Below are 13154 nucleotides of genomic sequence, written 5' to 3'. Positions count from 1 at the left end.
TAACCAAGACTAGGCCTCGATAGGACATCACTCATAACAGTAGTGCTACGAAGTTAAAATACCACTTGAAAGCACGCACACAAGCTGTATGTGTTGATAAGCTAACATAGCATTTTCATTCTACAAATCCAGATTACAATCTAATTCCAACTCACTTTTTCTCTAATGAAGAGGGGATTCTGTCTTCATGCTGGCTCAGACTTTTTCCTCAGATTGTCAAATATGAAGGATGAGACTAAGCAGATAACTATTCCTGTAAACAAAATGAAAACAGGCTCATTATACGTTTCCTACTGGACCTGAGTAACCAGAAAGTTAATTATTAAATGCCACACCTAATCTGATCCCAATTTACTTGTTTAAACCCAGTCATGACCTGGTGAGACTAACATATAACTGGTTAAAATAAACCAATAAAGAACCAGTCGCCACACAAGTGATCAACCTGCTGAAGTAAAAGAATTAGATTTAAGCAATGTCAAATTCACACCAAAATGTCTATAAACACTCTTACTGGAGTCTGAAACTTAGGATGGGGAAGGAAAAAAAGTTTTGATCCCCTCCAGGTTGGGTAGAGTGCATGACAGAGGGAAAGGGTGAGGCAGGTAGATGAAGGACAAATAGAAAAATATATACAGTCTATTTCCTCCCTTACCACAGAATCATCATCCAACATATGAGACTCAATTATGTTCTATTTTTAAGCATGCAAACTGTTTAAAATACCAATGTGTCATATCAACTGACTGACAATCCTCATTCATCACATTGCGACTCTCTTGTGTAACAAAAACAAAAACTCAAACATAAACAACAATTCAAAGGAGAAGTTACACAACAAGATTAAATTCAAAACTAGACACATCGAACTCAAAACTAGTTTATACCTCTTCTCCAGTTAGGAAATGTTTTATGAGTTAGTACATTCTTCACTGAAATACCTTCACACACACCTCGCTCTACCAAGGCATAGCAAATGTTGACTTAAAGTTTGTCACCCTTATGGCTACTATCGCCCTTCTGTGGATTCCAGCAGGCAGCATAGGTTTTTTCCAACAGCTCGACTCTGATCTATTCACCAGATCAGGTGCTGCATGAATGAGGGGCTATCGCATGGCCAGGACAGAGGAGAGGGCAGGACTATCCTTTTCAGCAGCAATCCTTAATTTATGCTGCATGAAAGCAGATGAGCAATCAGGAACACATAAAGCTTTCTCATAAAGCTCGAGTTCTAATATTCCTTGTTTGAACAGCCTGCAGAGCACTTCACTCCCACCTATATGTTATAAAACTGTGTCAGACTAAGGAATGTGCTGAGAAGGCAATTAGACTTCCTACTGCTTCCCCTACACCGTTTGCTCAGAGAAGTCCATGCCTGTGCATAACGTGTAAAAAAAAAAAAGAGCCAAGACCATACTAGGGTCCCCATATCTGTAATAAAATAAATGAAAAATACATACACAAGGATACAAAGTCAACTTGATTTTACTAAAGGCAACTTCATAAAGAAGACTTTTCAAAAACTTGGGAGGAAAAGCAGTTTCTTTACTCCATGAACAAACTAAAGCTTTGCTAAAACACCTCTTTTATGGGTACACTACACGCTAGGTTTATCTATTCCATTTGGTCAAGGATTTTTTCCCCAATTCCCAGTTTTTTAGTGGCTTTAACATTTCTTAGTAAGTTTGTTCTCTCTTTAAACAGTAGAGAGTTTCCTGAGATATTAATGTTTCCTAATTAGGAACTTAAGACAGTTGAACATGGTTTTCAGAAGAGAGAAGGAAGCAGTGCCCCGTCTGTGCAGCTGCCAACTGCCACCAAGAGCAGTTTCACTTGCACTACCAGAAAGTGGCTGTCCCAATACTTCAATGCCCAACACAAGCTTGAGAATAATTTCTACCTGAGCAGAAGCTGGTATCTTTTCAGTAGGTAATGCTTTCAATCAAAAGCTAGATCAGCATACAAAGTGTGATGAAGCCCGAGAGGGATCTGTAACTGTAAACGGTCTCTTACCTGTCCTTGTCTGTAAAGCCTTAAACCCAACAGTTCCCACTGCAAACAAATCCCAAGCCACATTTGGGATGGGGCAAGAAAACAAAGCATCATCTGTTTTACTGACATAAAGACTGGGAAAGGAGATTGCTGCTCAAGTTGAAAAGCAGCTGGTTGCAAAAACACTCTAAACAAATACTGAGATACTATTTATGAGGCTAAATAGCACAGTACAGACTGTGCCACAGAAAAGCTTTCACATATATCATGAGATTAGGTTTTTAGCTGCAATTATTCTCTGCGGCCCTTAAAAAGCTAGATGCTTTCAGACATAATTCTTAGAGAGGCTGAGTACCTGCAGCTCCGAAAGCCTCCGAGATGTGAGCTCACTACCTCCAAACACGAGGCCTCAGGTTATTATGAAGTAAAGAATATAAGAAGGCTCAATGGAGCAATGCGATTTCTCCTCTTTGATAGCTCTGCCAACACCCACTATAGCTAGATGAGGAAATTTAGCACTTTCACATATCAGGGTTGGTTTTTTTTTTCTTTTACTTTTAGATCTTGGTCTGACCCCCAGCTGCCCCCCACCCCAGGGACACCAAAACCATCTGATTTTCTAGTGATATGGGATCATTATCCAGCCACTGAGCAGTTTGAAGCTTGTTACATTTTTTCAGGATTACTTCTTTGCCACTCTGTCTTCAAGTTAACTTGTTATTTTAGATTCTTCGCAGAGGAGAAGTTGAATCATATAGTACCTCCTCTCACAGAGGAATAGCACAACAGTGACTGTGAGGTGCAGGTGCATGCCTTAATGTCCAAAGGCATGAGCAGACAAGAAATTAAAACCCACAAAACTCCAAGCAAGTTCCAATTGATCAGTTTATACAGTGTGCTAAATACCTTCCTGACAGACCAGCAGAGTAACTCAGTACTTTAAAGAGGAGAATATATTAAATTCTGACAAATTAAGTAACAAAGAAAAATAATTTTAAAAATCAACACCTTAGCAGACTACCCTTTTACTAAATAAAGTCAGTCAGAAAAGGTCACCAAGAACAGTCACAAACTTTTCTTTCCCTTTGTTTCAACTTTTAAGAATATTCTTTTTAGATACATGGGAAAACACAAAATGGCACATAGAAATTGGGAAGAAACAATGAAGTTCTCAAATAAGATTTTTATGATGGGATATATTATACTCCCCTCAAATTAATTATTCACTGTGTCCAGAAGTTATTCTTCCTTTGGCTCAAACAAGGAACAGCATGGAGGTCCATTTCATTAAATGATCAAGCCCTTTCCTGTAAACAGGCCAGACACTGATTTAGACCAGTCTACACTACAGATTTTTTTGCTGGGATGGTGCTGGCAGAAACATTACGTAATTATACTGATCAAATCAGTGTTCCCACCTTAACTCGTTTTGCTCATGTGTACAGATTTTCAAACAATGCTAACTGCTTCTGTATTTGCAGGGAAAAGGGAGCTTAGGGATGAACTTAAGCCTTCAGCAAGGCTTGCAAGGCAAGAGATCCACCCCCTCCTCCCCGACATTGCTGCCTCTCTTAGGCGGCTCCCAAAAGAAAGGCAGGCTGGTTCATTTGTTTTTATTTTAAAACACTGAAGCAACTTTTCAGAGGAACAAAATAAGCAGAAGCCTCTTGTTCTGAAAGAAAGAGAAGCCTCTATAACCAAATGCAGAATCTATTAACTCAACAGTTTATGAGTGTAGAAGTAACACCTTTCACAAATCCAACCACAAAAAGGAGTGGAGAGGAACGGGACTGCGAGTCAAAGCAAAAGATCAAACAGCAGCACTTTCACTGACTGTATTCTTCATGTATTATGAAACATGGTGTATTTAAATGTGCATCTACCAAGAAAGGGGTCTCAATCTGACAGCTGTAATTGCTCACTAACAGCTGGATAATGTTGCTGTGAAGCTTATATATACACACTATGAACAAACAGCTTTTTAAGAAAAATTGCCTATGATTAACCCAGCATAACTTGACACATTTTCAGAAGTGTTCCCCCTTGCACGTCACTACCTCAAGTTCTCTTCCAATTACCCATAAGAAATTAGCATACTACTTAGAAAACTGAAGTTCATTTATACACAAATAAGCTCTCTAATTAAAGCTGTAAAAGAAAAACCTGTTAAAATCACACATCTGGATTATCACCTTAAATGACTATGATAAAATATGCACTCGCCTGAATTCAGATAGTTGTAGCTGGTTTTGTTCTGTCAAACTGCAGAACATTTTTAAAAGATGCATAAGATTAATTTGAGTCCTGTTCACAGCAGGAAACAAAGCAACAGTTCGATTTCACTGTTTCCAAACAAATGCATTTATAAACACTGTCACTCCTGCTGCCTCTAACCATGGTATCTTTTTAAAGCTCATATGAGCTGTACCAAGGGACTCAAACAAAAGTTTTGCCAATTTTTAAATACAGCCAGTAGGAAGGTCTAGAAGATAACAGAGCTGTACACAAGCTTAAATCAAAAAGGCCAATTTGTTTCTTTCAAACTTGTAAACCCTCTGAAAAATTCCTCAATGATTCCTTACATAAGAGACATTGCTATTTAACTGGCTCAAATTCACTTTTGTTATCTGGTCCAAGGATCCTTGTGAAGTATCGCACTGTCAATACACTTCCACAAAAACAACTTACATTTTAAAATAACCTATTTGAAATTTATTGCCAAGTATTAAGAATCCATTTTCATATTAAATTTGCCTTGCCTTATTTTCTACAGTGGAATTTTACCGATGTTTTCTTCTCTTAACTTACTACACTTACTTACTCCACCTTCAGCTATTCACTATTCTTGCACAACTGCTTTCTCAAGAATTCAGCAAAGCCTCAACAGATCAGTATATTAAAAGCATAAAACTTGAACCTAGGCTGCTATAGTTTGAAGAGAACTAACAGTAAGTTCCATTATCATCTTTGCAAATTAGTTTAAAAAAAAAAATTAAGAACATTGACTTTGTCAATGGGACAACCAAATCAGATCAGCCCTGAATCTGGAAGCTTTGCAGTAAGGGCAATAACTATTTTTATTATAAAGAACAGAAAGATTACTGCAAGGTCACAAACATCTTCTGTATTAGCCTGGATAAACTCGTTACACTGAAGCAAGAAGTAAGCACAGTTTGCTTTGGTTGTTGGGACAGTTCCTTAAAAACGAGCAGGATACTGCCCCAACCAGATCAGCAAAAACAAGAAAATACTCTGTCATCTCAGGATCTGCAAGCTGCTCTACCGGGTGGAGTTTTTCGCTTACAAAATTTTTATTTCTTCAGAGAACCCTAGCTGGCTATTTGCAGTACAGACAGTAGGAACCCGTCTCAGACTGCAGCTACCATTAAAGAACACAGAAACCCCCTTCTTAAACATTACAGATACAAAGCAAGAACTGTGGTGGAAGACAGAGGCTTTTGCCAAAATACATTATCCTTCCCATCGTCACCCCAGCAAGAGCACTGCTCTCGAAACACACAAGGATCACCTCCGCTCTTCTCCGCAGCAGAGCCATTCCTTTGCTCCGGATAACAGGGGTAACAGGAAGAATGTTGCTGCCTTAAGAGAGGCATCATCGCGCAGTTAGGATGGGAACAAATCTCAGTTCTGTTAAAGATCAAATCATTGCTATGTAAATCACAACACAATCTACACACTAGAACATTAATGGTGCATGAGGAAACAACTGAAAATGTTTTAGTTATAACTGAGTAACTATTTACAATCTACTACGTTAAAAAGAGTTTTAGCATTTTCCTTCAGTTTAGACAGTCTAGGCTGTCAACAAGTAACTCCGTACTGCAGGTTTTTAGGCCTGACCTCCTTCATTATGTACAATTTTTCATCTACTCTTGTAAGCGAGCAATTAGTTAAAATCCAGACTTGATCTTTCACAAAGAAACACGCTTCAAGAAATGCAGTTCTCAGCCAAAAAAAAAAGCCTGAGAAAGTAGTAACTTTTGAAGACATTCAGTAGTCTGTTCTTTGGGTGAATTTTGACGGCCTTCATTTACATACAATTAATAAAAGATTGTTTTCATTTTGATTTATGGATTCACATCTCATTTCAAAGCATCTTAAGCCTACTTTATTGGGTACTTATGGTATTCAGAAAAATTACGCTGATTTTGTTTCAGCTTTCCTTTCAATATCTATTCACACTTCCAATCCAACTACTATCATTTCACATAGACCTTAAAGCCTGACTTTGCATAAGCAAGACAATTTATATGCAGTTTTAATGCAAGAGGATGCCCAATTCTGCAAACGTTTTATGTAGTAGGTATTCAAACATTCGGGAGATTACAAATCTTAGGAGACATCTGAAATTCGAGAACTGACAATGAACTTTACGTTAGGATGCAGACCTAACTATGAACTGACTCTTATGCAAAACCTGAAAACTCATCACAGAATTAACAGATATTTGACAATACTAAACTTCCACCTTTTCCACTGTCTTTTTTTGTTTTTATATTGTCCCTTGAAGCATTTTTGTGCTCTTAACCACTACAGTTAGTCCTGCTGTGTAACTTGCAAAGTACAAGTTTCCATTTTATTTGTTACTGATGGCAAATAGGTCAAACTACATAGAGCTCTATCAAATTTGTGACTAAAAGATAGGAAAACCTTAACTGCTGAAAACAGCCTATAAAAACAGTATCAGCAGCTTGTAGTTCAGTCCTCTTTCTTATTTCAGGAGATAGTTGCATTTTTCAGGGTTTTTTTTTGTTTTGTTTTAAACTCAATTAAAAGTGAACAACTATTTAGATGAGACATTACTACACATTAGGATGGACTAAGTACAACTGCTTAGTTAGAAACCTGTATCATTTGCGAAAATTAGAGTAAGCAGATCAACAGTTACGTAATACACAGCATCTCCCACGCAATACTAATCAAAAATCAAGCAAAGCAACTCAAAATAATGAGCTATGATAGAACATTTGCATAACTACAGCCAGCAACATTTAACAAATCCGATCATCGTGAACAATCAGCAACAGATTAATACTGACTCAATATGTACAATACAGTAACACACATATGTAATAAAACACAACAGAATTGTTAAAACTTCTTATTTGCATTGGACAAAGTATGCAAGTTGAACAAGAGGACTCTATAAAAACTGAGGTCAAATACAAAAAGACAGTTTATCTGTGTTTAGACTACACGCCTAAAACACGAGACTCATTTTTGTTTAGATCTCAGCCATCCTCACACAAGATGAGGAAAACCAGATGTCACGCTCTGAATAAAAACACACCATGGAGTCAGACATTAAAACTTGAAAACACTTAAACCTGTCCAACAACCGAGGAACACTGTATTGAAACTTGTATGTTTGACATTCAGTTCTTGTAATTATCTTCTGGACCTCCTTGATACTGGCTGACCATAAATCATGCCATGGCTAGATGCAGACAGATTCACCATTTGGTGGAGAAAAACCACCTGCCACCAGATAAAACAAGGAAACACACGTTCAACATCAACTATCATGTGGTTTCCTCCTAATTAATGGCAAGCCACTTTCAAATACAGTCAAGGACCGTCTTTGGTATACACATTTGCAATTAGGCTGTATTTAAGACTAGTTCCAGTTCAAGTAAGCCATACAAGCTACAGTCACTTTATTCAGCTCTTAAGACACTGGCTAGACAGTGAAGTATAAAAAAAAAGGGGGGGGGGAGAAGAGAAGCAAAAACGCTATTATTACAGCACACAAAACCCACTACTGTGTATGTCGCTGCTTAAGACAGTGTAAAGAATTAGTAGCAAATATCACAGGGAAAACAAATGCAAACTCGTAGAGAAGGAGCAGTATCAGGTTTGGTGGGGTTTTTTAATCTTTTTTTTTAACCTTATGATTAGAAATCTGTATTTTGCTCATAATACATATCCAACAACTCCAAGTTAATCACTGGAAGGTACTCTGCGCTGCTAGAAAGTTTCAGAGTAACAGCTTGAAAACAGTAAACTTGCTTTTGGGGGCTGGGAATAACTTGCTGCTAGAGACAACACTGAACAGCCTTCTTTAAATAAACCACTTAAAAGCCATGAGGTGACAATTCTTTTTATCCCTGCCAGCCTAAACAGTAATGCACAGGTCAAAAAAAAAAGTATATAGTCCAGCAGACCATTCCAACTGTTCAGCAAGATGGAAATTAGCTTCTCAACAAGCACACAGTACAGGGGAGCCTTTGTAGCCAAAACCTAAACCCATAGGCCTATCCACAGAAGGCATAAACGACAATCAGACATTGTTAAGACAGCTAGTACAAAGTACTGCTGGCTTACTATGGCAGTGTCAACTAAAAAAAAAAAGAAAAAAAAGAAAAGGCCCAGCATGAAAACAAGTACATACTCAACACTTCTTGAAACTGCGGAAGACTTAAGACTCAGACCTGCAGATTGAGGCTGTTTCACAGGAGTATTCAGATAGCAGAGACTAATAAATACGCCAGCTGTCTACTGAATCCCCTCTTAGATACTGGGAAAATGAATGGAGACGGAAGAAACACTTTCAAGCCCATTAGCCTGAAAGAAGTACAAGTCAACACTTACACAATGCACTTACAACCTTTACAACCACAAGAAACAGGATTCTCTTATAAACCAACAATCACCTCCAGAAAGCAAATTTCCTATTTTTTGCTGGAGTTATCCATATTCGTGACATTTGACAGTCATTTTCTTCCCAGATAATCAACTGACTATGCACCAAGAGCTGCATGGTTTTCACATGAATGGACCTACAAAAGTGTGTGCAACTTCAAAGCCACTAAAAGATTATTTCATCCTAATAGTTTTAATCTACTGAAAACAGACCACCCAAGTTTATTTTTCTTTCCAGAGTCACATAAACCATGGTTCTGACTCTTTTCCTTAGCTCAGGAAAGCGAACTCCTGAATATCCAGAAGACAGCTGAACATCAACATAACTTACAGAAGTTTCTTAAAGTTTGTAAACTCCCCAGTAACTCGGACTTTTTCTGTTTCATTAAAAACAGCTACTCAAGACCAAATGCTAAATCAAGTCAAAGTCAAAAGAATCACATGGAGGATTTTTTAAACCTTACCATTTGTTTACAAAAATAATGGCAAACGTAATCCAAATAAAACATCACCCTGTATTGGCTTCTGGCACAGTGGGAGGAGGAAAAGAAAAAAAAAAAAAGAGAAAAAAAGACAGCAGCCTCCTTACTCACAAGGAGGGCAGTTTCAGAAAGAAGTCCTGTTTACACTTACCAAAATAGACACAGGTCCATCCTTCCAGTCCCCCCACCCCCCGGACGGCAGGTTGCATGCCTGGTATTTGTTTTGTACCTAGCTCTCATTACTTCAAGTAATTTCAGCTCAATTCTTAACTCAACCTTAAAGACAGATATAAATTCTGTGCCTTCTCCAGCATTTGTCTTAGAAGTACTTTCATTAGTTTAACATGCACATGTGAACACAAGCAAACTTATCAGCCATTCTCAGCAAAACAAAATTCCACCTTAATTAAAAAAAATAAATAAAAAAATGCAACAGTATCCTTGTTTTAATAACATGTAGAATGGATTACATTAGGATAAATTTAAATAACCAAAGCGAAAAATGCCAATTTAATTATATCTGCTGTACAGTAAAAGATGCAAAAGGGCTGCAAACTTGGCTGCTTCGTAGGCAAGATGCTCTGCGCATACGAGCAACTTCCGCTCCTTCCAATGTATTACCCTCCCGTGTTCCTTGTAAAAAAAAGGCACCATTCCTTCTGCTTTCTCAAACCATATCCGCCCCCCTCCTGAAGACAGTTCCTTCTTCAAACATCACTGCACTCATTCCCTACTCCACCCCTCCACACCTCTCCTCACACTGATCTTCACCAAAATGAGTTTTTGCATAAATGGGACAGCAGCACAGGAAAAAAGTTGTTCTGAAAAATGCCGGGTGGATACAACTCGTTTGACTACAGAGCTTCTGAAGACCTGCCCATGCCACAAGAGAAGGAAATACAAAATCATCCATATTACTATAGACTAACATATTCTTAGAATTGATGAAGTACTACAGTTCTTCTTTTAAAGTATGTTAACCGTTAGATACCCAAAAGATAACAGTCCTATTACCAATCTCGTATCTCAACAAAGTTCCAAAAGAATTAACTACATACGTATGAGAAGCTGTGCTTCAGCAATTGATGATGCAAAAATGAACAGCCACAAACTCAGTCCAATTCTGTGCAAATTACAACAATGTGAGCTATGCTGTGAAAAAGAGTAAATACCAGGAAATGCTTGAGATCTTAATAAGATGGAAGTTTTCTTTTTAAGGTATAACAAATTCCATTCAACTGACATTACAAAGTTATAATTACCTGTTATTCAACTGACTTTACCAAGCTATGCCATTTGACAAGTGAAGTGGTAAGCTCTTCATCAGCTGTACTGAAAAAACATTCTTTTCAACTTCGCCTCACTTCCCTCTTCATACACAGTACTACTTTAAAAAAAATTTAAAAAATTAAGAACTCTGTTAGAGCTAAGCCAGCCATTTTCAGCTGCCAAACTAAAGTTTAGTTCCATTTTAGTACCAGGAGACTGTGTATCATAATTCATGCAGTTAAAATGTGAATTACTTGTTGACATAGATTTTGAACAGCTCAAAATAACCCAGTCTTCAACTTGGGGAGGGGGTGGGGGGGTGGTGTGGTGTGTGTGTGCGTGGGGGGCATAAGAGTACCAACAGAACTGGCAGTAGGAGTTTAAATGCTTTGCTGTGACTAGTAGATGGTACATCACGATAAAGAATGATCGATCTAAAGTTCTGCACAATCTCAATCCGGCGCAAAATTGACATGGCAAAGGGAAGCTGGAAAAAGAAACGTTAACACCTAAGTTAATACCACATGAAGGAGCCAGTAAATCTCACATTAAAGTGCCTGAGAGTACATTTGATTAATTTGATTGACTGTATTAAAAATAACCTCCCATACAATCAGTAAAGTATTTTCTACTTACACTCCTGACTTAGCTACAGATCCATCTTGCAAAGAACACCAAAGATGGAAGGGATTTCCATATCGAATGACGTACAATTAGAATGACCGTACACAAGGCTAAAGAAGACTGAAAACGTTGCCTTGACCAATTCTGTGTTTTAACTAGTCTCCAATTTAAGTCATACTTCTGCGATGAATCCCATTGATGCTTTTATGCCACTCAGCGTTCCAATTAAATTAATATTTTTAATTATACTTCTGAGAAAATGCTAATGGATACAACTCTACAATAACAGATTATGGCCTCATCGGTCATCCCCGTCTGCCTGTCCTTACTTAAGTGGCGCAAGAAAGGTAAAGGTAGTACCTTCTTCCTTGAAGAGAATTACACCACATAACTGGAGTTTCACAAATCCTACAAAATGCAATGCATCCAAAAGCATTATTCTCTTTCAATACTGTGACAGACTTAAATCAGAAGTGATCTTTTACATATGACATGCTAGACTCCGCATGCTGAGGCACCAATTCAACTTGGCATTTGGAAAGAGGCAAATATAAGAATTCCACAACACCTCCTGCTGCTTACCTGTCTCCCCCTCCCTGAGTAACTGCTGAAAAACAGGAGGAAAAAAGAAAAAAAAAAAAGGCAAAAAGAAATGGGCATCACAAATTTCTTCTGTAGTCACCAAAGACAAAATGCTACATGAGCAGGAGAAGCAAAATTAAACACAACAAATCTTCCCTGACCTACTGTTACAAGGTTCCACTCACGCCAGAATGAGCTTCAACACAGTATGCGTTAGAGAAAGGAGGAAGGTATTACCGAGTAGACATCTCACCTTTCAATTTTTGCGTCAACAAACGTATCAATGCGTTAAACTCACACGCCAGCTGCCCCGCTCACGGCACAGCGGGTACCCAGTGAGCAGACACAGCACTAAGCCTGTCAAACACCACTTGTTTACTACACCGACTCCCAAGAATTCTAGAAAAAGTTGTCGTTATCGTTATCGCCGATAGTCACCGTGGCAGGAAAAAGTTCTCGGCAGCCGCGCTGTGTTGCCACGCAGGAGACCCAGATTAATTTTCTCCCACCGTTTCTCGCACCCGCTGCTCGGAAGCGACGGCGAGTGCTCCGGGGAGGGAGCGCTGGAGACCCGGGCTCAGGGCTGGAGGGAACGCCGTTCGGCGCTCCCAAGGAAGGGCTCACGGACACATCCGTGACCTCCCCACGCAAGTTTACCTTATCCCGGCAGGAACCTGCCGCAGCGTGGGACGGCGAAGCCAGGAAGGCACCGCAAGCGTGGATTACTGAGGTTTGCCTCACTCGCTAATCAAACTTTTCCAATTTTTTTTTTTTAAACTTCACAAAAACAAGCTCGGTTTTGAAACACTTCCCACACCGTACTTTATTTCGGATAAAGCGTCGGCAATAGGTGATACTATAGGCGATACCGTGGAAGTTCTGCTACCCAGGACTCGCACACCAGCAGGTAGCTCCCATCACCCACGCCACCACAGCGCAGGGATCAACAGAGGCATATCCAAAAAGGAATAAAAGGAGGAGGGGGGGAGAGAAGTGGGAGGCAGCAGAGGCATGATCTCACCCCAGCAGACCGAGGTACTGCAGCCCAGCGTTGGAGAAGCAGCCACAGGAGAAAAATCAGAGTTTCCTGCCTTTGTACCGAGGCTCTCGCTGCCGTAACGCGGCTTTCCCAGAGCCCCTCTCACCGCCGGCGGTGCCGGGACGGGGGTGTCCCGCCGCCCCGCCGGGGGGACCCCCCGCTCCCCGCGGGGCCCCGGCCGCTCCCCACGCCGCCCCCCGGCCGCTGCCCCGGCGCTGCCCGCGGAGGGGAGAGGGGCTTTACCTCGCCGCCGCCGGGAGCCGTCCCTCAGGCGCTGGAAGCCGCGCCGCCCCCCCCCCCCCCCGGCCCGCTGGCTGCGGCGTCCTCTCCCCGCTCAGGACATGGTCTCTCCCAGCGCGGCGGGCTGCCCCGGCCGCGGGCGCTCCCACTCGGCGCGGCGGGGGGGGCGGGGGGGGGGGGGCCTGCCGCCCCGCTCCCCGGGCTCCTCTAATGGCGGCGGCTGGAGCGGCCCAAAGCAAAATAAACCCCCATACGGCCAGCAG

General features: G+C 40.5%; 1 protein-coding gene across 5 annotated transcripts in view; it reads right to left on the bottom strand.

Moving 5' to 3' along the window:
* The window catches only part of ZRANB1 (zinc finger RANBP2-type containing 1), a 45594-nt gene extending 32440 nt beyond the window's left edge, over positions 1 to 13154 (bottom strand). The window contains exons 1-3 of one of the 5 annotated variants that reach the window (XM_064464357.1): positions 12895 to 13154; positions 10400 to 10524; positions 156 to 253 (exon numbers count right to left, since the gene is read on the bottom strand). The gene's annotated coding sequence lies outside the window, so the exon portion shown is untranslated. Of the gene's footprint in view, positions 1 to 155; positions 254 to 10399; positions 10525 to 11865; positions 12023 to 12633; positions 12857 to 12894 lie in introns of those variants that run through there. The other 4 variants (XM_064464358.1, XM_064464356.1, XM_064464359.1 and 1 more) reach the window with 4 other exon arrangements.

The sequence above is a fragment of the Phalacrocorax carbo genome, chromosome 12, assembly GCF_963921805.1.
Source record: "Phalacrocorax carbo chromosome 12, bPhaCar2.1, whole genome shotgun sequence".
NCBI classification, from domain to species: domain Eukaryota; kingdom Metazoa; phylum Chordata; class Aves; order Suliformes; family Phalacrocoracidae; genus Phalacrocorax; species Phalacrocorax carbo.
This window is presented reverse-complemented; position numbering and strand designations above follow the sequence as displayed.